At 43.5% G+C, this 24,345-nt stretch overlaps 1 protein-coding gene across 15 annotated transcripts in view; it reads left to right on the top strand.

Moving 5' to 3' along the window:
- Window positions 1–24,345, top strand: part of afdna (afadin, adherens junction formation factor a) — a 151,938-nt gene that overhangs the window by 25,565 nt on the left and 102,028 nt on the right. The gene's annotated exons all lie outside the window — the stretch shown is intronic.

The following is a 24,345-nucleotide window of genomic DNA, read 5'->3' as shown; positions in this document are numbered from 1 at the left end:
CTGTCAATGAACATTCTAAATACAAATATATATTAGAATATTTAAAAAAAATGGAGATTCGATTGTGAAAATGAATATTCGACTGTGGAAAAAAACACATCTGCTTTGCGAGTGGGCGCACTGCATGACGGGTCAGGGACAGGTCACAGGAGTCACATATGAACAGCGTGAAGCAGACCGCAGAGAGAAATCCTTCCGTCCCCCGATCCTCAGTGCGCCCTGAACGTGTCTTTTCCTCCGTTGGGAATACAGTGAATAAAAAGAGATCTGGCCTCTTCACATGTGGACTGGCCTCTTCACATGTGGACTGGCCTCTTCACATGTGGAATGGCCTCTTCACATGTGGACTGGCCTCTTCACATGTGGACTGGCCTCTTTACATGAGGACTGGCCTCTTCACATGTGGACTGGCCTCTTCACATGTGGACTGGCCTCTTCACATGTGGACTGGCCTCTTCACATGAGGACTGGCCTCTTCACATGTAGACTGGCCTCTTTACATGTGGACTGGCCTCTTTACATGTGGACTGGCCTCTTCACATGTGCACTGGCCTCTTCACATGTGGACTGGCCTCTTCACATGTAGACTGGCCTCTTCACATGTGGACTGGCCTCTTCACATGTGGACTGGCCTCTTCACATGTGGAATGGCCTCTTCACATGTGGACTGGCCTCTTCACATGTGGACTGGCCTCTTCACATGTGGACTGTCTTCTTCACATGTACAATGGCCTCTTCACATGTGGAATGGCCTCTTCACATGTGGACTGGCCTCTTCACATGTGGACTGGCCTCTTCACATGTGGAATGGCCTCTTCACATGTGGACTGGCCTCTTCACATGTGGACTGGCCTCTTCACATGAGGACTGGCCTCTTCACATGTGGACTGGCCTCTTCACATGTGGACTGTCCTCTTCACATGTGGACTGGCCTCTTCACATGTGGACTGGCCTCTTCACATGTGGAATGGCCTCTTCACATGTGGAATGGCCTCTTCACATGTGGACTGGCCTCTTCACATGTGGACTGGCCTCTTCACATGTGGACTGGCCTCTTTACATGTGGACTGGCCTCTTCACATGTGGACTGGCCTCTTTACATGTGGACTGGCCTCTTCACATGTGGAATGGCCTCTTCAAATCTGGACTGTCCTCTTCACATGTAGAATGGCCTCTTCACATGTAGACTGGCCTCTTCACATGTGGACTGGCCTCTTCACATGTGGACTGTCCTCTTCACATGTAGAATGGCCTCTTCACATGTGGACAGGCCTCTTCAAATCTGGACTGTCCTCTTCACATGTAGAATGGCCTCTTCACATGTGGACTGGCCTCTTCACATGTGGAATGGCCTCTTCACATGTGGACTGTCCTCTTCACATGTAGAATGGCCTCTTCACATGTGGACTGGCCTCTTCACATGTCGAATGGCCTCTTCACATGTGGACTGGCCTCTTCACATGTGGACTGTCCTCTTCACATGTAGACTGGCCTCTTCACATGTGGACTGGCCTCTTCACATGTAGACTGGCCTCTTCACATGTGGACTGTCCTCTTCACATGTGGACTGGCCTCTTCACATGTGGACTGGCCTCCTCACATGTGGACTGGCCTCTTCACATGTGGACTGTCCTCTTCACATGTGGACTGGCCTCTTCACATGTGGACTGGCCTCTTCACATGAGGACTGGCCTCTTCACATGTGGACTGGCCTCTTCACATGTGGACTGGCCTCTTCACATGTGGACTGGCCTCTTCACATGTGGACTGGCCTCTTTACATGTGGACTGGCCTCCTCACATGTGGACTGGCCTCTTCACATGTGGACTGTCCTCTTCACATGTGGACTGGCCTCTTCACATGTGGACTGGCCTCCTCACATGTGGACTGGCCTCTTCACATGTGGACTGTCCTCTTCACATGTGGAATGGCCTCTTCACATGTGGATTGGCCTCTTCACATGTGGACTGGCCTCTTTACATGTGGACTGTCCTCTTCACATGTGGACTGTCCTCTTCACATGTGGACTGTCCTCTTCACATGTGGACTGGCCTCTTAACATATGGATTGGCCTCTTCACATGTGGACTGGCCTCTTCACATGTGGACTGGCCTCTTCACATGTGGAATGGCCTCTTCACATGTGGATCGGCCTCTTCACATGTGGACTGTCCTCTTCACATGTGGACTGGCCTCTTTACATGTGGACTGTCCTCTTCACATGTGGACTGTCCTCTTCACATGTGGACTGTCCTCTTCACATGTGGACTGGCCTCTTAACATGTGGATTGGCCTCTTCACATGTGGACTGGCCTCTTCACATGTGGACTGGCCTCTTCACATGTGGACTGGCCTCTTTACATGTGGACTGGCCTCTTCACATGTGGACTGTCCTCTTTACATGTGGACTGGCCTCTTCACATGTGGACTGGCCTCTTCACATGTGGACTGGCCTCTTCACATGTGGACTGGCCTCTTCACATGTGGACTGTCCTCTTCACATGTAGAATGGCCTCTTCACATGTGGAATGGCCTCTTCACACGTGGACTGGCCTCTTCACATGTGGACTGGCCTCTTCACATGTGGAATGGCCTCTTCACATGTGGACTGGCCTCTTCAAGTGAGCTCGAGTCAAGACCCGCAGTAATCACTGAATCAAGGATTCTCCTCCTCCTCCTCTCCTCATCCATGTTGTCTTTCTGGTCCTCTGAAAACCTCTGACCTGTTGACTCCAGGCCTGGCTCCGCTCATCATGACTTTGGTTTGTTGTTGTAGTTAAGTGAAATACGATCTGGTGATAACACAGAGTGTTTTATTCTGAAAATTAACCGGATGTTTTCATTTTGTTTTGGTGAAACCTGACTTCCTGTCCCGCTCCATCTGCTCTGTTGAAATTGATGCATCGTGCTCCGGCATCCGGCGAAAATAGAAGTCTTGCGTATCTGATCTGAGGGGCTCTGACCTGCAGAATGCAACTGAACGGATCCAGTGGAAGTTAACACATTGACTAGAATAGAAACCTATCAGATCCAGAACCGTGACGGACTGGAAACCAACTAAACTCCAGAATCTCAGGGGCCCAGGTCTTTGTTTCTTGTTGCAACGATATCACAAAAAGATATCAACATCCTACAGTTGTTGCTAGTACCACATGACAGTGTAAGAATCTGATGTTGTTGGATTATAGTAGTTAAAATAAAACACTATCTTCTTCATAACTGAGATTGCACCATCTCCACATTCCTCTAAGTGCTGAGTCGCCGAATTGTTCCCAAGAATTTGCACCCGAAATGCTGCGAAGCCGTCACTAACGAGTGTCACTGCAGCTTTTCACAGCAGAGAAAGAGAGAAACACACACACACACACACACACACACACACACACACACACACACACATCATATCTAACACAGAAGAAGCCCTCTGCATGAACTACATAAGACTCATCATATCAGATGACCTCTAAATCAGAGCTCATTTGCTGCAGAATTGTTGCTCTGCAGATTAGCGACACAGCAGATTCACGCAGGATTAGACCCACAGGCGACCTCTGTGCTTATTAAAAATCTTAAAAGGACCCCAGATAATGCTGGTCCTGTGTGAATCCAGCTACAAAGGCTACATTACACAGCAGTTAATTACTGTGGAGGCCTTGGGTATACAGCAGGTAATCAAAAATGGGACTTATGAGGACTTCTTGTGGACCTGCAGACATCCTGACTCAGTCCGTTCATCAGCTGGTTTTCTGTGTGACTGGTTGGTCGTTATTTCACCCCCCCCCCCTCATGTTTTGCACCAAAGTCACTCCAAGGCTGAGAGAGAGAGAGAGATGTGGGCGGACCTGCATAATTCAGCGCCTCATCCCAACTGTGTGTGTTTGTGTGTGCGTGCATCTCTATTCTCTGCACGTTAGGACCTTCAGAAACGCCCGCTAAGGTCACGCGTGTGTGTGTGTGTGTGTGTGCGCACGAAGCATGTTTGTGTGTAACTCCATCGCCCCGATCACAAGGTGCCGTGTTCATCCAGCCCCCAGTGTAAACCGCTGCTATTGATCTGTCTTGTTCATACACACACAGAGACGCCGGCTCGCACAAACACACCCAGAAGCATGTGTGACCTTTCCGGGCCCTTTCTGAAGTCTCTATTCTCTCTCCGCTCGCCCCTCCATTCTCTTCCTTTTGTTTTTTTTTTTTTACAGAGACTGAGAATGAGGGCAGAAATCTCAGTAAATGGAGCAGAAGTGAGCGCTTCCTCTCATTATGCTGCGAGTTTGTGACTCTGGCTTTGAACATTTCCACTGGAGTCAGACTAATGTGACTTTGTAGTGGAGGATACAAACACATATGGTGGTTGTTTTTTGGGTTTCCCATGGCAGGAAGTCCGCGCATCTAAATCTGTCCAGTTTGAAGAACACTTATATTAGAGACGTGATATTATTACCCCTTAATGCATGATGTGTTTGTGTTGTGGTTTATCTCTCTTGGTGTGCTGTGTCACTGTTTTGTTAGTCATGTGTTGTGGTTTGTGTAAACATCTGTCTGCACTGAAGCTGGAGGCAGCTTTTTCTCTCACTGACAATAACGCTAATCTTATCATAGTCATCGGTATTCTGCTTCAGGAAGGGATCTGAGAGATATCTGTGATTGGTCCGATCTTTGTCTCTTTCCTTTAATAATTATGTGTTTAAAAAAACTTCAGATCTAGAGGATATGTCTAATTCTTGCAAAGTAGGCCTGAGTGATTCTATTGTTCAATTTTGCAGTAACTATATGAAGTAGGATAATTTAACAGATATTAAAGAGTGCATATTTACTGTAACTGAGTTTCTTCTCTGTCTGCCTTTTTATATTTTTTTACTCAATACCTGTGTTTGCAACATGTCCCTCTTGAACACAGATAATATCTAAGATAAGATAAGATAAGATTATACTTAATTGTTATTGGGGGAAGATTTGGTTGTTGCAGCAACACAGACATAATAGCAAGAGTAGTACAAGAATAATAGAGCACAAATGGAGAATACATTTAAATTAAGTAATATTAAAAATAAAATAAAATAGATACAAATAAGAATACAACTTAAAAATAAAAAATAATAATAAATTATGACATTTTTAATATAAATACAATTAAAATTTAGATGAAGTAAAAATAAAAATGGGAATACAATTTTGACTTAAACATTTAAAAAATAAAAAATGTAATCATTAAAATGTTACATATATAAGCATTTATAGTAGCTTTATTTGTATTTGATGTCTTTATGTTAAACATGTAGAGAACAGAAATAACAGAGAAAGATTCAGAGAATAAATTTGACATAAGAATAAAAACAAAAATAGATTAGTACAAATAAAAATATTTAATGTAATTATAAAAAATACATTTTTTAAATTTAAATATATAAGCATGTATTTTCTCTACTGCATCATGACCAGTTAATCTGAGAGTAGCTTGATTTGATGTCTTTATTTTGAACATGAAGAGAACAGAATTAACAGAAAAAAACATAGAGAATGAATGAATTAAATTAAAAAAATAAAATTAAAAATGTAATTGCAAAAAATGTAAAATTTAAATATATAAGCATTGATTCTCTCTGCTGAATAAATTCCACTTTATTTGAGGGTAGCTATTTTGAACACGGAAATAAAAAATAAAATAGAAAAAACATACAAAAAAAAAAAGTTAAAAAAAATAAAACAAGTAAATTCCATCATCAAGCACTGAAACATTTATCATTTACAGGAGTAGGAAGAAGTAAACACGGCCATTAAACCCAGGCCTCCATCCAACAGCTAAGATTTACACATAAGTGAGAGAGCATTGATTGTTTATGAAAATGACTTTCAGTGTGATATATTCAAACTTTTTCCATGTGTTTTGGGATTTCATCGTTAAGCCCTGATGCAAAGCTTGCCTACATGGTCTCTATTATCACTGGGGCATTGGATATTTAACCTCTGTAGCAGATGGACTCAAGAAACCAAACTTCAGTTTCCTTATCATGCCATAAGACATGCTATGAAGGCTAATATCAGACAATAGTTGCATCACTAAAAGTGGATTATCCATTCTATGGCCTTAAGTGACTCCCAAATTGGGAGGGCGTGACTCGAGGAGGCAAGGCTTGAAACTATTTCCATCCACCAACGTCGTGTTGTTTTTGTGTCCTAACTGAGCTGAAACATTACGTTCATCATGGAACAATTGCTTCCCTGTATCTCTCAGCAGCCTGGGCCTCCTCTTATTATCAAGAGTTTTTGTTTGTGTGGAAGTCCAGTCATACTTGACATATATAGACGAGTTCCCATCATCTGTTCTCACAGTAAAACTGTGGTAGGCCCCATCGACTTCTCTAAACAAAGGTCTGAGTTATGCTTTGATCAGCAGCTGAAACGTCCTGAAAAATCAGCATCATGTTTATTTAGTTATGTATGCATGTGTGTGTGTGAGTGTGTGTGTGTGTGAGAGGAAGTTTTCAGGTAATGAAACATGGTTAGACTGGTTGACAGCCTTGTCAGCCTCACATCATGCCTCCTATCACCTGTGGGGTTCTGCGTTTGAGTGTGTGTGTGTGTGTGTGTGTTCGGATGACTGCCGGACACAAACTCATCAGCTTCTAACGGCCTTGTCGTGGGCAATTACCTCCCACACACACACCTACACACACACTCTCTTGGACACACTGCTTTCCTCCCGGTGGCGGTGCAGTTATCAGCCAGCCTTGATCCCCGTGGGTTGCTCACGGAGGCGTTCGAGGCAGCAAGCGGGTCTGATTTGCGGCCAGCCGTCACCGCTGGGTCCAGACGATTTATGCCCTGCCTTCCCACAATGCCTCACTCTGTCAGGATGACAGGGCGAGCTGGGTGATTAGGGGGGTGGCTGGCTCGATACCGAAGCAGAAACTCACCTGAAACAAAGAGGCTTTTCTTTGCGGCCACAGAGGAGATGTGTGCATTTGGTCTTTTCATTCATTCAGGACAACAGGCCTCCGCTGCTGCTTCTACCGCTCGTTGTTTTTTCCTGCTGGTTCAGGTTGCTGCTGCTGTATCCAGTCATTCCAGACTGATACCGTCATCATGCTGCTTTTTCACTCCACAGTAAAGGAAGTCGTCTTTGTCATGTTTTGACTTCCTGTGAACTGGGTGTGACCGTGCTGCGATTGTGGGTTTAATTCTAACTGCAGGTCTCCCTGTAGACGGTTGAAAAGGTCAGCTATAAATCAAACAACAGCTCAAGGTTTCCTCCGTCTATCCCCCCCCCCCCCCCCCCCCCCGATAAAATACCTGAGAATGCCTCAGATTGAATAACCTCGCTGTTTACTGCCTGATTGAAAGAATTTGTCTCACATTCCCGGAGCTACTTCTGCAGCTCAGGAGATTTACCTGTGCTGCTTTTCTTTGAAACACATTCCAGTTTACTGCTACCTCTTAAAAAGAGCATTAAAACCCACGGCCAATGATTTAGGATGTGTTTAAGGGAGGAGCAATATCTCAGGGTTGATGACTGTAGACTGATATTAGCTGACCACTCTTTTATCTGCAAAATATACCAGTGTGCTTTTGATATGCACCACTGGGGTACATTTTTCCTACACGATAATGCTAGAAGGGATGCACAAGTGTGTAAAAAATACTGTCATCTGGGCCCCCGTTGGCATAGCGGTCTAAGCGTGCGCCCCATGTAGAGAGGCTATAGCCCTTGTTGCAGAGGACGCAGGTTCAATTCCAGCCTTGACCATTTACTGCATGTCTTCCCCCACTCTCTACTCCCCACATTTCCTGTCTGTCTTCATCTGTCCTATCCACTTAAGGCAAAAAATGCACAAAAAATAAAAGATAAATATAATCATCTGATAAAAAAGTGATAATATGTCTGCGTTTAGTCGATTTAAACGATCAAATGCCGTCCTTCTCACCAGTCAGCATCAAAACTCCCAATCCGTCAAACTAGTTAACATGATTGTCGGCCTGAAATGCCGCTCATATGTTGAGTCTAAGTTGTAACACGGCCATCTGCTACTGGTCGGGGCTGTAGCTCCAGTTAACACTATAAGGTTCACCTACTACCTGGATGTAAACAAGCACAGATGACTGATGATAATAATAATAATTGATAAGATTTGTATAGCACTTTCCTGGGTACTCAAAGTCGCTTTACAGAAAGTGCAAATAAATGAAACAGAACAAAGACAGAGGTGGGGCGGGAGTAGAGGTCATGTGTTGTATGTTTTTTTGAACAGGAAGGTCTTGATGTGGTTTTTAAATGAGGGAAGAGAGACAGAGTTGCGGTGCTTGGTCTTGCTGATAGGGGACAGGAGATTGGCATCTGATGATCTGAGGCGGTGAGATGGGGAGTGGCGTTTGAGGAGGTCGGTCAGGTATGAGGGGGCGAGGTTATCGTTGATTTGGTGTTGTATGGGGAGCCGGTGGAGGTGCTGAAGGATGGGTGTGATGTGAGCTCTGGAGCGGGAGTGATGGCGTCTCGTAGCGGGGTGCGGTTTGTCAGTGTTTTATCTACAAAGCAGGCTGTGTCTGGTTAAACTGACATATAACCACGCAACAAGAACAATGTGTAACCAGCACAGGCATGAAGACGCTAACCTGCAAGGAGGACAGAAGGCTGGTAGTGCTAGCTCTGCTATTGTTAGCAAACCAGTCTGATGTTGTTTACCTGCAGACTCTCTGATCCCATGTTTAGCTGTTATGCTGAGTGTTTCCTAACCTGTGGACTAGTCACTTGTAGTCAGTCTGAATTCAACTAAATATAACTTAATGAGGATGAAGAAACTATTCAGCGGTTTTGTCTGACTGATTTTCTTGGACGTAGGTCGTAGATGAAAGCTGAACAGACCTTATAGGAATCCAAACTGCATCTTGTTGTTTCATTTCAATCATATTTGTCTTGTCTGATTGCAAAAGCACAATTTCAACTGAAGCAAAGTTGGAGAGACTGAATGTGACGTTTCCTCCAGCCTTCTGTTCTGGAAAAGAGCGTAAGAGAGGAGGTGGGCTTGAGTTTCTGATGATACATCTGCAACCACAAGAACCAGGGAGACATTTGATACCGTGGCTACAGAGCCATGAGCCTGGCTGCATCTTTTGGCTATTTAAAGCAGGAGGAAAGTAATTCTCCAGCAGCCTCATGCTTCATGATGGGATTCTTTGTCTTCACTCCTCCTCCTCCACCTCCTCCTCCTCCTCCTCTTCTTTTTTTTTCCTGTCTCTCAGTCTGTCGGTGCGTCTGAAGTCTTTGAAAGCTCTCTGCTGGGATCTGAGGTTGGATGAGTTTCCCTCCCTCCCAACATCTGAGTTGAAATCTCAGTCCTGCTGACCTTAGACGGGGGCTTAGGGAGGAATCCCCCCACGTTACTGCAGGTGGGGCTGCAACAATATTGTCTCAGGAACTCAGTTCATTTTATTAGACTCATGTCAGTGTGTGTGTGTGTGTGTGTGTGTGTGTGTGGAGGAGACTGAGATGACGCACAGCAGCTGGAATCTATTCTCGCCATCATCCAGAAAGCTCCTCTCCTCCTTTCTCTTAAGATTCATCTCTCCGGAGCCAAAAAGAAGAACATTTAAATTCAAGTATTCAAGTGTCTCCATGGAAACTACTGTAGGGTTCACCTTTTCTCTTTTTGGTGTGCAAGTTCTGGTCTCTAATTAACCACAGGACTGCAGCGTGAGTGCTGGTGTTGGTACACAACATACATTTGGATGTTCACAGTGAGAAATAGAGCCTCAAACTGGGCCTCATGTCGCCTGAAGCTCTTTGTGTTCGGGGTCCACAGTCTCACTTTAACTTAACTAAATATTTGTTTTCTCAATTTCATCCAGAATAAAGAAAATCTGGTGAAAACAAGAGTTAGGAAGTCACAGAAGAGGGAGACTGCCCAGAGATTGTTGGCTTATCCGAGCGCCAGAGAGCCTCGGCTGTGAAACAGGAAACATTTTATTGCCTCTGATTGTTTTCATATTGCATTTCCATCTCAGGCCAGAGAGCTTCCCCGCCCAATCCAGGTTGTTTTTTTAGAGATCCTGACGCCTGCAGAAACTGCTTAGTCGTCACAGATCCTGATTAGATTAGATTCTCAGTTTTGAAAGTTGCATTTTTGGCAAGCAGCAGTCTCAAAATATGAAGCCCATGCGGTAGCGCTGAAAACTGCAGTTCATCAAGTGTCCACTTGAGGCTGGCTGCAGAAACACAGGAAACCACATACACACCCATTCAAAGAAGACGATCTTTACAGTAATAAATAAACATGTTTACAGTCTCGTTCAAAAAACGGTTTAGGTCTGAGTTGCCAATTTCTCTATTGACACACACTTTAGGGGGGTTAATTATTTTATAACTGGAAGATATTAAACTTATGAGTTTTGCCCAAATAAGGGCATTACTGACTTGATTGACATGCGAGAACCAAGAGTTACCTACCGGTCTCAAAATATGAAGCCCATGTGGAAGTGTTATACACCTGTAATTCATCAAGAATCCACTAGAGGCTGGCTGCAGAAACACAGGAAACCACATACACACCCATTCAAAGAAGACGATCTTTACATTAATAAATAAACATGTTTACAGCCTGGTTCAAAAAACGGCTTTGGTCTACTTAGCTAATTTCTCTATTGGCACACACTGTAAGGGGGGGTTCAGAAGGTATTAAGATTACGAGTTTTTGCCCAAATAAGGACATGACTGACTTAATTGACAGGCGGGAACACGTAGCTGTTGGCTAGGAGGCTCTAACTCCGCCTCTTTACGTCACACTCTTTCAGGATTTCCAATATGGCTGCCGCCGATGTTTGGCTTCAGGCTCAGGAGCAGATGGGTGACGTCACGGATACTACGTCCATTATTTATACAGTCTATGGCGGGAACACTGCAGCTGTTAGCGAGGAGGTTAAAGGCCCGCCTCTTTTCATCACACTAGCTCGGACGAAGTTAGGTTGAGTTCAGCATTTCCAATATGGCACCCGCTGACGATCGGCTTCAAAACAGATTGGTGACATCACGGATACTACGTCCATTTATTATACAGTCTATGCTGAAGAGAGACTGGAAATGTGGGGAGAGGAGAGAGGGGGAAGACATGCAGCAATTGGATGAGGCAGGGAATTGAACCAATGATCGTCACTTGGGAGTGCGCCCCATGTTTAGCCTCTGTACATGGGGCGCACTCCTTATACGCTAGGCCAACGGCGTCCTGCAGATTCTTATTTTTTGACATACAAAGGGTGGCAAAGATGGAAATGAACGGTGCTGACTCATTTCAGTTGATCTGTATGAAAGGTTGAGGCCTTCAGAGTGTAAACAGGATGTATTTAGTTACAGTGAATGCATTAAGGGAGACTTAAGCTTCGATTGAATTGTTCGCTTAAACTTCCTCACTCCAGGATCTATGCTCCGTGACTCACTATTGACTCATTTCCTGTCAATCCCTTCACAATAAAAGAGAGAAAATGCCAAAACCAGAGCTGGATTTTCACTTGACGTGCTTGTTAGTTATGAAGCATTGTGGATTTCTCGTCTATCAGTAAGGATGTTAAATGAATATAAAACCTGAGCCAACAGAAAGTTTTCCAGCTTGATTTCATTGTACTGGAAAAGATGTAGATTGTACTTTTTTCTAACTAGTCACAATCACAGGAAGCAGCAGCTGCTCCCTCGGGAGGGAACTGGAACATTAGCATGCAAAAATAAGGAAGCAACACAGAAGAAAATGAGAAGTTTTAGGATTTAAGAGTAGAAGGCCACAGAGAAGCATTGACAACTGTTCTTCTTCTTTGAATTGAGGTTGCTTTTTTGTCGTAGGTGGTCTCAATGTTTTTAGAAATGAGTTTGAGTCATCTCTTTGAAAATACATTTTTTTATGGATGTACTTTTACAGGAGATGTCACCTGAGCAGGTTTTGGCCTTTTCTACCTTTTATTGATAGGACAGATGAAGAGAGAAAGGAAACGTGGGGAGTAGAGAGTGAGGGAAGACATGCAGCAAATGGTCCATCTGGATGTCAAACCGGCGACCTCTGTGAAAAGGACTATAGGCTGCATGTGGGGCGCTTACCCGGGACCGGCAAAAATAGAAGTCTTGCATCTCTGATCCAGAGGGCTACAACGTGCTGGATCAGAGACTCATTGGAACGCAACAGAGTGGATCCAGTGGAAGTTAACACATTGACTAGAATAGAAACCTACCAAATCCGGGGATTGAGGCTATGACCGGTTCGATGAGGACTGCCTCTGTACACAGGGACTGAGCTAAACCAGCAGCCTCCCGTTTTAATCTTGCATCTTTTGTTGTTTTTATTCGTCCAACATTGTTTTATTTCTTGGCGGACTTCCTTTATACCTCTGTCACTTCTTCCTCACATCTCTCTTTAATTGTCTTTTAGTCTTATTTGTGAAGCACTTTGTAACCCTGTTTTGAAAAGTGCTATTTAAATAAAAACTAATATTATATATAACCAAAACGAAACCAGTCCCAAAGTCATGCTAGCAAGATGTCATTCATTAATCTTTTCCTACTTCCAGCATCACTTGGAGGTTGAAATTTTTTTTTTCTTCCAGTGTTTGAAACACAAACAAATATTCTATCGGAAAACACAGTGCAAAAAAACCCCAAACTGCAGTTCCTTGAGTGTCCACTAGAGGCTGGACCCAAAAGTTTAGCAATCCCCATTAACACCCATGTTAAACCGCCCATTTTTAGAGCAACATTAAACATGTTTGCAGCATGGTTTAAAAATTTTTTTTGGACTCAATAGGTAATGTTTTTATCGTACACACGCACAGGGTTCTAGTTTTTAAGATATTAAGTCTAAGAGTGATGTAAACATTAGCACAATTGGGGGTGTGGCTTTGTTGATTCTTGGTTTTACACAGTCTGTGTTGGAAAACCAAACATAAGAACAAAGAGGCTTTACGGTTGATGTCATCTTAAAGTTTGCAGACATTGAATTGATGTTTACAGCTTCAGTGGTGAACACCTTGTCTAAGAGAAACTTGAAGTATCTTCATTTTGTCTTCAGGACTCACTCAGTCGTGCAGCTCTGCTCAGCCTCGGCACAGCTGCGTCAGTCTGGAGGCTAAAAAAGTGTTTTACGTCTCAGGGACTGGAGCTCTGGTTAGTTTCCTGAACACCTGATAACCCCCTACCCACCTCTTGCCTACTTTCTCACACACACATGAATAAACTCAAGCTGTGTGTGTGTGTAGCAGGAGTTTAAAAATGGCTGAGAGGCTTGCTGCTTCAGTTGCAAGACGGAGGGGGGAAAAAGGAGATGTGGGAGAAAGATAGAGGGGCGAGTGAGACGTGATGGAGAGTCCTGAGACTGATAACTGTATGTGATGAAGTGCTCCTTATAAGCAGAGTGTCTCATACGAAGGTCGTAAATGAGCTGAATGAAGACAACAAACACTGAGTGTGTCTGAACTGTAGTGACTCTCGCCGTGTTTATGAAAGATATTCAGTCTGCAGAAATCCTCCGCAGCATTTTGAAATCGCCTTCACAACACTCATAAACACCGACCGACAACAACACCACTGGAAACTCCTCTCTCACATGACGGGGACGCTTCTGATAAGGAAAACAAAGACGGACGTGAGGAAGGCTGTCTCGTGTCTGAGCTCCACTCTCCTCCTCCTCCAGCAGCATTTTATTTGTCTTCTGTTTACTTCAGAGGCTAAAATAAATATTTATCTCAGTTGCAGCCACATTCCAGTGGTTGTTGATGTTTCTCTCAGCCTCTCTGGATCCCATTATTCTTCCTTGTATTTGACATACTGTGGATACCTGGATGCAGAGTGTGGGTAAATAGGGACTTCTGTGGCAGATGCTATTTATAATGCACAGGACAGGGTCAGTGATGTGGATGGACTCTACAGAAAACAGGGTGTGTAATATAGAGTGATAGTTTATGGGCCCCTTGCTCAAAGCCTGGTACTTCAGTGTGTAACATTGGTACTCTAGGTCAGGGGTTCCCAAAGTGTGGTTTGGGAAGGCATTCTTCATCACCAAACTGCCCTTGGATGGTTGGGAGAAGTTGCTCTCGGAGGACGTTCTGGTACCATTCTTTATTCATGGCTGTGTTTTTAGGCAAGATTGTGAGAGAGCCCACTCCCTTGACCGAAAAGCAACCCCACACATGAATGGTCTCAGGATGCTTCACTGTTGGCAAGAGACAGGACTGATGGTAGCGCTCACCTCGTCTTCTCCGAACAAGCCTTCCTCCAGATGCCCCAAACAATCGGAAAGGGGATTCATCAGAGAACATGACTTTACCCCAGTCCTCAGCAGTCCAGTCCCTGTACCTTCTGCAGAATATCAGTCTGTCCCTGATGTTTTTACTGGAGAGAAGTGGCTTCTTTGCTGCCCTCCTTGACACCAGGGCTTCCTCCAAAAGCCTACGCCTCACTGTGCGTGCAGATGCACTCACACCTGCCTGCTGCCATTCCTGAGCAAGCTCTGCACTGGCGGTGGCCCGATCCCGCAGCTGTAACACCTTCAGGAGACGGTCCTGGCGCTTGCTGGACTTTCTTGGGCGCCCTGGAGCCTGTTTGGCAACAATTGAACCTCTCTCCTTGAAGTTCTTGATTATTCGATAGACGGTTGACTGAGGTGCAATCTTACTCGCTGCTATAAACTTCCCTGTTAGGCCCTTTTTGTGCAATGCAATGATGGCTGCACGTGTTTCCTTGCAGGTAACCATGGCTAACAGATGAGGAACAATGGTGTCATGCACCATCTTCCTTTTAAAGTGTCCAGTCACTCAATCATGACAGATTGATCGCCAGCCTTGTCCTCATCAACACCCACACCTGTGTTAATGTGTGTGACACCTGTGTGTCATTGAAATGATGTTAGCTGGTCCTTTTGTGGCAGGGCTGAAATGCAGTGGAAATGTGTTTTTGGTGATAAAGTTCATTTTCAAGGCAAAGAGGGACTTTGCAATGAATTGCAGTTGAGCTGATCACTCCTCATAACATTCTGGAGTATATGCAAATTGCCATTATAAAAACTGAAGCAGCAGACTTTGTGGAAATTAATAGTAGTGTCATTCTCAAAACTTTTGGCCATGACTGTAAACTAGCCTTTTGGCTAACTCTGGCATATTTACAAAAGTGTTAATTAATATGCGTGGTCCTTTTAATGAGATGTCTTCCAGAATGTTATGTTAAATTATCTAAAAACAGGATATTTTACCCATTACAGTAAAAAATATCGACAAAAATAGTAGCTAAACTTGAAATAAGACTGCCGCTAATGTTTTCTTCTTCTTTTGCTATTAAACGCGTTAGCATTCTTCTTCTGTTTGCTAAAGGCGCTCTATAGCCACCGTCTGGCGGGAATACCGTATTACAACCAGGCAGCGGTGAAAAGTTGTACTTATAAAATGAGAAATTATTCAAGTAACTCTTTCGATTTTTACAAAGTGAACAAATATTTAAATATTCAAAAATCATTGCCCATCCCTATGATATGATATATAACCATTTTATTTTTTTTGGCTCAGTCTTACAGGCATTGTAGCTTCAAATAGCCGACAATGAAAGTAATATTTGATGAAAGGATAAATTCAAGAAGTTAATTTATCATAAAAAGGACCAAAAATGTGAGGCTAAGCAACGTGGGTCTCATTGAAAACAGGAGAAGTAAAACATATCCTAATACTAGGGGTGCAACGGATCAAAAAACTTACGGTTCGGATCGGATCACGGTCTTGAGTCACGGATCGGATCATTTTTCGGATCAGCAAAAAAATAAATAAATTAAAAAGACAAATATAACTGTGTCCTCCGTTTATTTTGTAAAACATTTGTAAACTTTTTCCCATTAAATAAAAACAGCAGTCAACTCAAAATGTACTGTGGGCCCAGACCTGCGTCTTTCACTGCATTTCATGGCATGGCAAGTGAAGGAGCAGAGGAACTTCAAAAGTTTCACTCCATTCTTGTTTTATTTGCTGATTTTCACCATCCACTTTTCTTTGAGATGCAAACTGAACACACCGTTTTCGTGCATTCTAGAGTCCTACAGCTGGCACAGTGCCAATATGCAAACTGCTCCATAAACGAAAGTGAAAGTAAAAAATTGCACTCGCAGCAGTGGACTCTAAGAGACCCAGTAACAGCCTGTCTGCGTATCGTTGGCATGGAGACAAGTCCCGGTAAACACGCGGTGATCCGACCAAAACACAGAGTGAAGGAAGAACAGTTCGGGGGCACAAATAGGCGGCCGGATGCGGTCCGTGGGGCGCGTATTGACGGCCTCTGGTCTAGTGGATGCGCGACGGAATTTCATAACGTGGCTCAATCACATTCAGCATTCACTGTATTTCACAGGGAAACACAAAATGCTCCCATTTTCAAGTTCCTCTCCATACATGTGACTTACAAGATGCAGGAGGGTTTTCCAAGTTCCTCTGCTCCTTCACTTGCCATGACTACCGCTGTGCTTGACGAGTGAGTGTGGATTGAACATGCGGTCATCACGTGAACACGTGCAACTTTTTTCATCAGCCGATCCGCTGACCACGTCCGCGCCGAACCGTGGAGAGGCATCCGTACGGATCACGGATCAACGATGATCCGTTGCACCACTACCTAATACCATCGCTGGACTGTAGTCCTTCCTGTCTGGCGTCTCTAATCCGCCATCAAAAATCAGCACCTAGCTAAACGCACTTCTGCCACCACGTTTGTTTGTTTGTTTGTTTCTTGATCTGCGAGTACTATAAACAAAACAACTTCTAGAAGGTCAGGGTATTCGGTGTTTCTTTAAAGCTGCTGTGAGGAGCTTTTGTTTTGGGTTGATTTTGGCGCCCCCTGTGGACAAAGACGCACATCTTGTTTTTTGACGACACTTCCCCCCTCGCTGCTTTTGCAGGCATTGAAAGTAGAATTTATAAGTCACATCATATTACTGATGGTCCTGTTTGCTTCTGTTGGTCATATTGAGGCATCACTATTCATTTCATAAGCAGTTAAAGACTCCTCACAGGAGCTTTAAAGATCTCCCCCTCCGTCCTCTCGTTGTACGGTGAATTGAATCTCACTTGTTGCACATTTTCTAGGGGAACGTTGACCGCTGCTCTGCTGCTCACTCAGCTGTTACTGGAGCACAGAGAAAGAAGGGCGAGGACGCACCAGTAGCGTTGACAAAATATGTAATAGGTGACACATGAGTGACTGTTTTCATTGGCTGATCCGGTTTATTAAACACTGAACAAGTGATGTTACTCATTGCATAACCAGAGAGTCTGAAAGAAGCCATGCTGTCGGGTAAACGGGTGTAACTTGAACTCCATCTATTCCTGTCTCCAGACAATAAGAAGGTAGAGCAGTGGAGCGGTTTAATGCAGCGTGTACATTATCAGCAGAGTGATTGATGGGACACTCTCTCAATGGGAGGTGCAGAGTGTTTCCTGTTCCTTCCTGTGTGTGTTTACACTCAGACATTCCTCTGTTCAGAGGTGTGAAGTCACTCAGTGAAAACGCAGAGGGAGGAGGTGAGAGTACGAGAGGTAATATTCAGAAAACACTCTCTCTAAGGTAACAGGAATGTAGACCAAATCCAATCCAGCCTGGAAAGGAATTCTCTGTTTTACAGGCAGGAAAACTACAGTCAGCTTAGAGAATAATCCACACACTCACACACACACTCACACACACACTGACATATGAGAGACAAGCACCAGGTGGGATCTGCTTTTTACAGCCAGAGAGTGAAGTTCAGTCACTTTCTCATAAGAACACAGAAGCGACCTTTGACCTCTCCCCAGGCAGACCTTTGACTCTGAGGTGTTAGTCAGAGAGGGTGATGGGTCAGGGTTATCTCTCACGCAGAGTGCTTACCCCGCAGAGTCTCACTTCAATCAGAGTCTTCTTCTTCTTCTTCTTCTTCTTCTTCTTCTTCTTCTTCTTCTTCTTCTGCTCAGTGTTATAGAGGATTTGATGGAGATGAAATAAGAATGTGATATAAACATTGAATAATATGAATAAATAAGTAATAATACATAATAAAATAATTCAGGAATAATAAATAAGAGCAAGACTAAAACATAGAACAAATTAGTTATAATAAATAAAAAATAAAATAGATTAAGAATTAGAATAAATAAAAACCATAAATCCAAAATAAGTAATAACTAAATATTAAGAATAAATAATAAAATAGATTAGTAATGATAAATAATATGAAATACATAAGAATAAATATAGAATAAATTAGTAAGAATAAATAATTAAATAAATTAGCAATAAAAAATAAGAATAACTAATTAAATAAATAAGTAATAAGAATAAATATCTAGAATAAATCTAAAATAAAGTAGTAATAACAAATTTTCAGAATAAATCATAAAATAGATTTGTCATAATAAATAAGAATAATACGTAATAATACACAATAAATATTAATGATGCATAATAATAAATAATAATGCAGTGATTAAGAAACTTATGTCTAAGTGTTTAAAGCTTGTTTAAATTTTGATGGTTTTAAACATTTTCAATACTGAGAAAGTTTCAAAAGAGACGCAAACTACAGACTTTTCTTTGACACAAGTTTGTCTCTGATTGTGGGAGTTTCTGTTTATCCCTACAATGTTTCAAAGAAGATTTTATTGAATTAAAAATCATTTATTTACACAGCTTTGTTATACAGATTATTTTCTATAGAGTGAAACATAGGTGATTTGTATTCTGGGGTGTTATCAAAGAGTGTGGCTCAGTGGCAGAGTGGGTCGTCTCTCAATAGGAAGGTCAGGGGTTCGATCCGTTGTACCCCAAAGTGTCCTAACCCCGACTTACTCAGCTTTAAGATGGTTTATACTGGCTAATATTGACAACTAAGACCTGAAGTATATAGCCCCTGAGCTTCACACTTAAAGACACACACACTTTCTCCCTCTCCTGTCTCCTTCAGGTTTTATCTCACCGATAACAGCTATCTGCAGAGCTGCCCTACTTTGCGCGTGTCATAAATAGTCCTGCCTCTTAACTTTAGTCACAGGTATCCCTCACATACCTTCGCTTACCCTCTCTTGAAGTGTGTGTGGGACTCTTCCTTGCACAGCGAGCGGAGGAGGAAGATTACAGCGCTCACATATCGTCCCAATAAACACTTTAAGTAGTAGCTCCAAACCTGAGTTAATTAGACTCCGACTCGGAGGCAGCGGTTTGCACACACTCTACATGTTGATCCACTTTATAAACACATTCTGACTGTGACAGAAGTAGTCCAACTTCAAAGCCTTCCCTAAACCTCGGCTGATACCTCAGCGCCTCGACTCGGCTGGAAGTCTGTGACAGACGGCGTGCGGCGGGTCTCATCCCGGTTTGTTGTTTGGTGACATATTGCTGCATTAGCATCTCCTCCCTGCCTGTGTGCTGTTTGCGAAATAAAAAGCTGTTAGGGATTATTAGAATGAAAGCTGCACAGAGGATAAACTGAACAGTTTGTTCTTGTTTCGCCCGAACATTTGAACATTTTGCAGTTTTTGAGCGTTTAGCTGACACGCTCAAATAAGCTTTAATTATACAAGCAGCTAAAAACGCCGCCCGAGGTCAAGCTTGTGTCCTAAATGTTCTAATGAATCTGTCCCTTGTGCCTTTTTCTCCTCCTCTGTTTTACATTTTCCTATTTGTTAAGTGGAGCTAACATCACAAGCATGAAGCCTCAGCTCTTTATGTTCTCTGGATCTGGTTGTACATCCAGCTCAGAGAGAAGTTCCTCCCTCACACTCCCTCACATTTCAGACCAGCTGTGTCCTCAGGCAGGAGGTTGTTGGAGTTAATTGTTGATGTATTAAGTTTCCCTGCTTCCTGACCATAAAACAACACTTCCCATGATTCACCTGGGCGGCCCTGTATCGTCAGAATGTTGTTGATTGTTTAATGAGTGATTCATTATTTATAAAGGAGGGGGAGTGTGTGGAGAAAGGAGAGAGAGATGTCCCTATTGTCCAAGAGGTTTCAGTGCTTTGACAAAAACTGAACTTTATGCAACACTGGTGGAAAATGTTCATGTTGCAGTCAGTTTGTTGTAACTAAACATGGGAGTAATAACACCTAGAGTACCAATGAATGTGTTTTTGGACAAAGAGGTTCCATACAAGTGATGTTTTTGAAATACTTATGGTTAAATCTGCAGAGTTGTGGGAGTTGACCCTGGTCTTGAGCTATGGGTCTGTGGGAGTGTATGTGTCCTGGAGGCGTTGTGCTGGACTCAACTCAAGCATTCATTATTTTAGTAAGAGCTGCACATCTGTCTTCATCTAGAACAGGGGTTCCCAAAGTGTGGGTCGGGACCCCCTGGGGGGGTAGAACATAGAGTACAGTCTAGACCTGCTCTGTTTGGAAAGAGTCTGAGGACAAAGTTTGTTGTGATTTGGTGCTGTATAAATAAAGATTGATTGATTGATGTGTTTGCTTATTTTTAGGTTGAACAAAAGTTAGGTGGAATCATCATTTCCAATATGGCCGCTGCCTTTGTTGGGCATAAAAAGGTCACTACATCCACGTTTTATAGACAGTGTGTAGTCCAGAACTTCGATCTGGAGGTACGGAAGTGTAGGATTGGACCATGATGGTGGATTGGCACTGGATTTTGGCCTCCACACATCAGATTTTGGACTTGACTGGCATCAGGATGGATAGGAGTGAAGGACTTGACCATTGCGTCCAAGTAAGGAGTCCTTGAGGTGGTTATAGTCCGCACATAGGTGGGTGGGTGTTAAACTAGTCCTTGGAGACAGGCAGGTGTGGAGTTGACCATTCTTCTGTAGGAGTGTACCCTGTCCTGTCCTGGTCTGGAGGTTTGTTGGACTAGACTCTGTTAGAGGTGTACATAAGGTGCTGAAATTTTCAATACTTTAGTCTGCAGAAGGTTTTTTGCAGTTCTGGTCAGTCTGGATTGGCACATGTCCCGGATGTGAGATGGATTAAAGGACTTTGGTGCAGAAACGTAAGGGGACGCTACCATTTTCAGACTAGACAGGAGTGTAGGACTCGACCACGGCATTGAACTAAGGAGACCTCGGTGGTCTATAATATATAAAAACAAGCGCATCAGACTGGACCATCGCCATGAGCATGTGGGTATGGCTATGGACCATACTCTGGGTGGTGTGGCCCTGCAGGACCGTACCATTTCCTGGACTTAAAGGGGTGCATGACAGTTGCAATGGACTTGAACTCCTTGCGGCGTCCGTTCCCAGTGCTCAAACTGGAGACTGTGGTTGTACTGGGCAGCGTGTTAATTATCCACTGCTGTCTCTTTGCTGGGCTTTGTTTGAACCCAGAGCGGACTCTTGTGTCTCCACAGTAACAGTTACCAACAGTTACGCAAGCTTGACAACAGCAGCCCTCAATGACCCACATTCCAGCAGTAAATCACAACTCTCTCTCTCTCTCTCACACACGCACACACACACACACACACACACACACACACACACACACACACACACACACACACACACACACACACACACACACACACACACACACACACACACACACACACACACACACATTCCCGGCTCCACCCTTCCCCTATCGAAACTGCACTCGGTGCTTCCACTCTGCCTACTGTTTCTCTATCAAAGATGGGAGAAAGAGGGGGGGAGGAAAACATGGGAGGGTGTTGTCTTTTATGCAAAAACACAACGTCAGTCTCCTCCCCCCTTTTTTCTAACACCCTGTTTATCCAAATTTATGAATCAGCCGTCCCTCACATCCTCTTAAATCTCCTCTTAACTGTGTGAATGTGTGAGACATGAGCAGACTTTAAACCGTGCTGCATTAATCTGGTTCAAATCACAGTTGCCTTAAATCACCTCGCTCACACACCCCTCAAACACACACACACACACACATCCACTCGATCAGTCCACTACCTCTCAGGGATGCCTGTCTTTACAATCAAACTCATAACCGCTCCTCGTGCGTCGCTGAAAGAACCACATTCAGGGTCTTTCCCACAGCAGCTTTACGAGCCACAACACCCTCTTCTTACATCAATACTGAGACTCAGTTAAATACATGAAAACATTTTCATCTCGTGAGGAAAACCCCTCCAAAAACCCACAGTTACACTTGTTTTTTAAAACTTCAGTGCAGCTCCAGGGGATGGGTATTATAAACTGAATAAAACTTCACTCATCAGTTTGTTCTCTGCAGATCTGAAGCCACAAGTTCAGCTTCTTTGCAGACGACACCTTGATTTATTTTTGAAGCAAGTAATGAAGAAAGAAGACTTTTAGAGCCATTAAACTTTGTGCAACCTGACAAATGTGTTGCTTTCGATGCACGACATTAAGGCATCAAAGTAAGAAAATATCCAGACACACATGCATGTCGCCATCTTGGCTTTGTTGTGTGTTTTGTCTTGGGTGCATACCATAGACTGTTTAGCTCGTCATAGTCTCGTTTTCGTCATGAAAAAATGAGACGTTGACGCAGATTTATCGTCGTGGGCGTAGGGGATGGGCATATAGGGCAGTAGGGCTCCATCTGATTGGCCAAATACATTGTCATGCAGAGGGTGAATGCATAACACATGGAGTACAATATATTGCAGTCCAAGCAGCCTTTTCAATATGTATATCATGCATGTTCATTTCCCAATGACGGTGAATTTTAGATATATTGTGCAGCACTAGAACATACCATTGACCGTGTAATATATGGACATACTAGTAGTCTCAGTAACATTTCGCATTTGTTTGAATACCCAACGTTAGTCATCATATTGGAACCCTAGCTTATGGTTAATCTACAGACAAAGGATGAAGATGAGGCAGCCATAAGCCTCCTAGTGTCAATCAAGTTGGCCACGCCCCCTTATTACGCCTTATTATGCAGAACGTGCAACCTTAATATCTTGAAACGAACATAGACTGCATAAAAAATGGGCACAGTATCTGTGACATCACCCATCTGTTTCTGAATCCGATCGTCAGTGGGTGCCATATTGGAAATGACTCAACCTAATGTCTGTTGAGCTAGTGTGAGGTACAGAGGCGGGCTTTGAGCCTCCTCGCAAACAGCTTCAGGGTTCCCGCCTGTCAATCATGTCAGCTATGTCCTTATTTGGGCAAAACATGTAATTTTGATATCTTCAAAACTGCTGAGTCATGAAAAACTCTCCTCCTGTACAGTGCGTGCTGATAGAGAAATGAGCTATTCAGACCGTGTTGTTTGAATGGGTGTTTATGTAGTGTCTGGTACTTCTGGAGCGAGCCTCAAGTGGACGCTTGAGGAACTGCAGTTTTTAGCACTTCCACATTGACTTCCTTTTTCGCGGCTTGAGGTTGCCGCTTGGTTTAGTCTCTTGTGGTACTGACAATTTGATAAATCTTCAGTGCCCATCACCCTCTTTGGATACAAACAGCCTAATAATATGATTTCAATCAATTAAACCACCCTGCTCTAAGCTTTGTATTCTAGTTTGCGTCTCTAACGGTAGAGATGTGTGTATGTATTCCCACACCAAGTACCTCATCTCTGAACAGTCATGTTGTAGCTTCTACTGTGATATTAAAGCACTCAGTTTGACCTCTCTGCGGCAGCACAGGGGCTGTTTCTGTCCCACTTAAAATTAGTTTTCAGCTGAGAGCGAGATTACGTCCTCTGTTAGCTCTGATTCTAGAGGAATAGCACACGCTGGCCGTCTCACGTCTACAAGCTCCTACAGAGATCTAAGGCTTTCTAAGACACTTTTAATGGCACTGGAAATGAAATATGAGGCCATTTCCACCCCTGAACCTTAATGAAATTCACACACACACACACACAGCTGCAAACTACAGCTGCTGTGTCAGCACCGTGTTATGTACGATGTTCTCTGGGTGTGTATGTGTTTAAGAGTCCTTGTTCTATGGTAGACCGTGCTGAGGGGAAATGTCAATATGTAGGTGATAAATTTGCACCTGCATACGGTCTCGATACCCCCCCGGGTGTCTATTCCAGCGTGCCACGGCCTGTGTTTTGAGTGTGTGTGGAAAGAGAGAGAGCACATATGGTGAGAGAGGAAATCTCAAACCCAATCAACGGCTACGCTTCACTCCTCAAGACAGGAAGTGGAGAGGTTTCCTGGAAAGAGGCGAGTCATTTGGTGCAAATTATCGAGGAAAATTACAATTTGCCTCCAACAAAAGAGGCTTTCAGAGCTGAGTTAATAGAAATGATTCAAAGCTTTATCATGAAGCTTTTAAATACATGAACTTTCATCTGTAAAGCCATCAGTGCAGAGAGTTAACAGGCTCCAGTTCGCATAAAATCATTCACGTATTGAATTTCTTCCATCAAGTTTAATCAAACCCTTTTCTCCCCGTG

The sequence above is a fragment of the Notolabrus celidotus genome, chromosome 13 (assembly GCF_009762535.1).
Source record: "Notolabrus celidotus isolate fNotCel1 chromosome 13, fNotCel1.pri, whole genome shotgun sequence".
NCBI classification, from domain to species: Eukaryota; Metazoa; Chordata; class Actinopteri; order Labriformes; family Labridae; genus Notolabrus; species Notolabrus celidotus.
The sequence above is the reverse complement of the archived record's forward strand: the minus strand, read 5'-3'. Positions and strand labels throughout refer to the sequence as shown.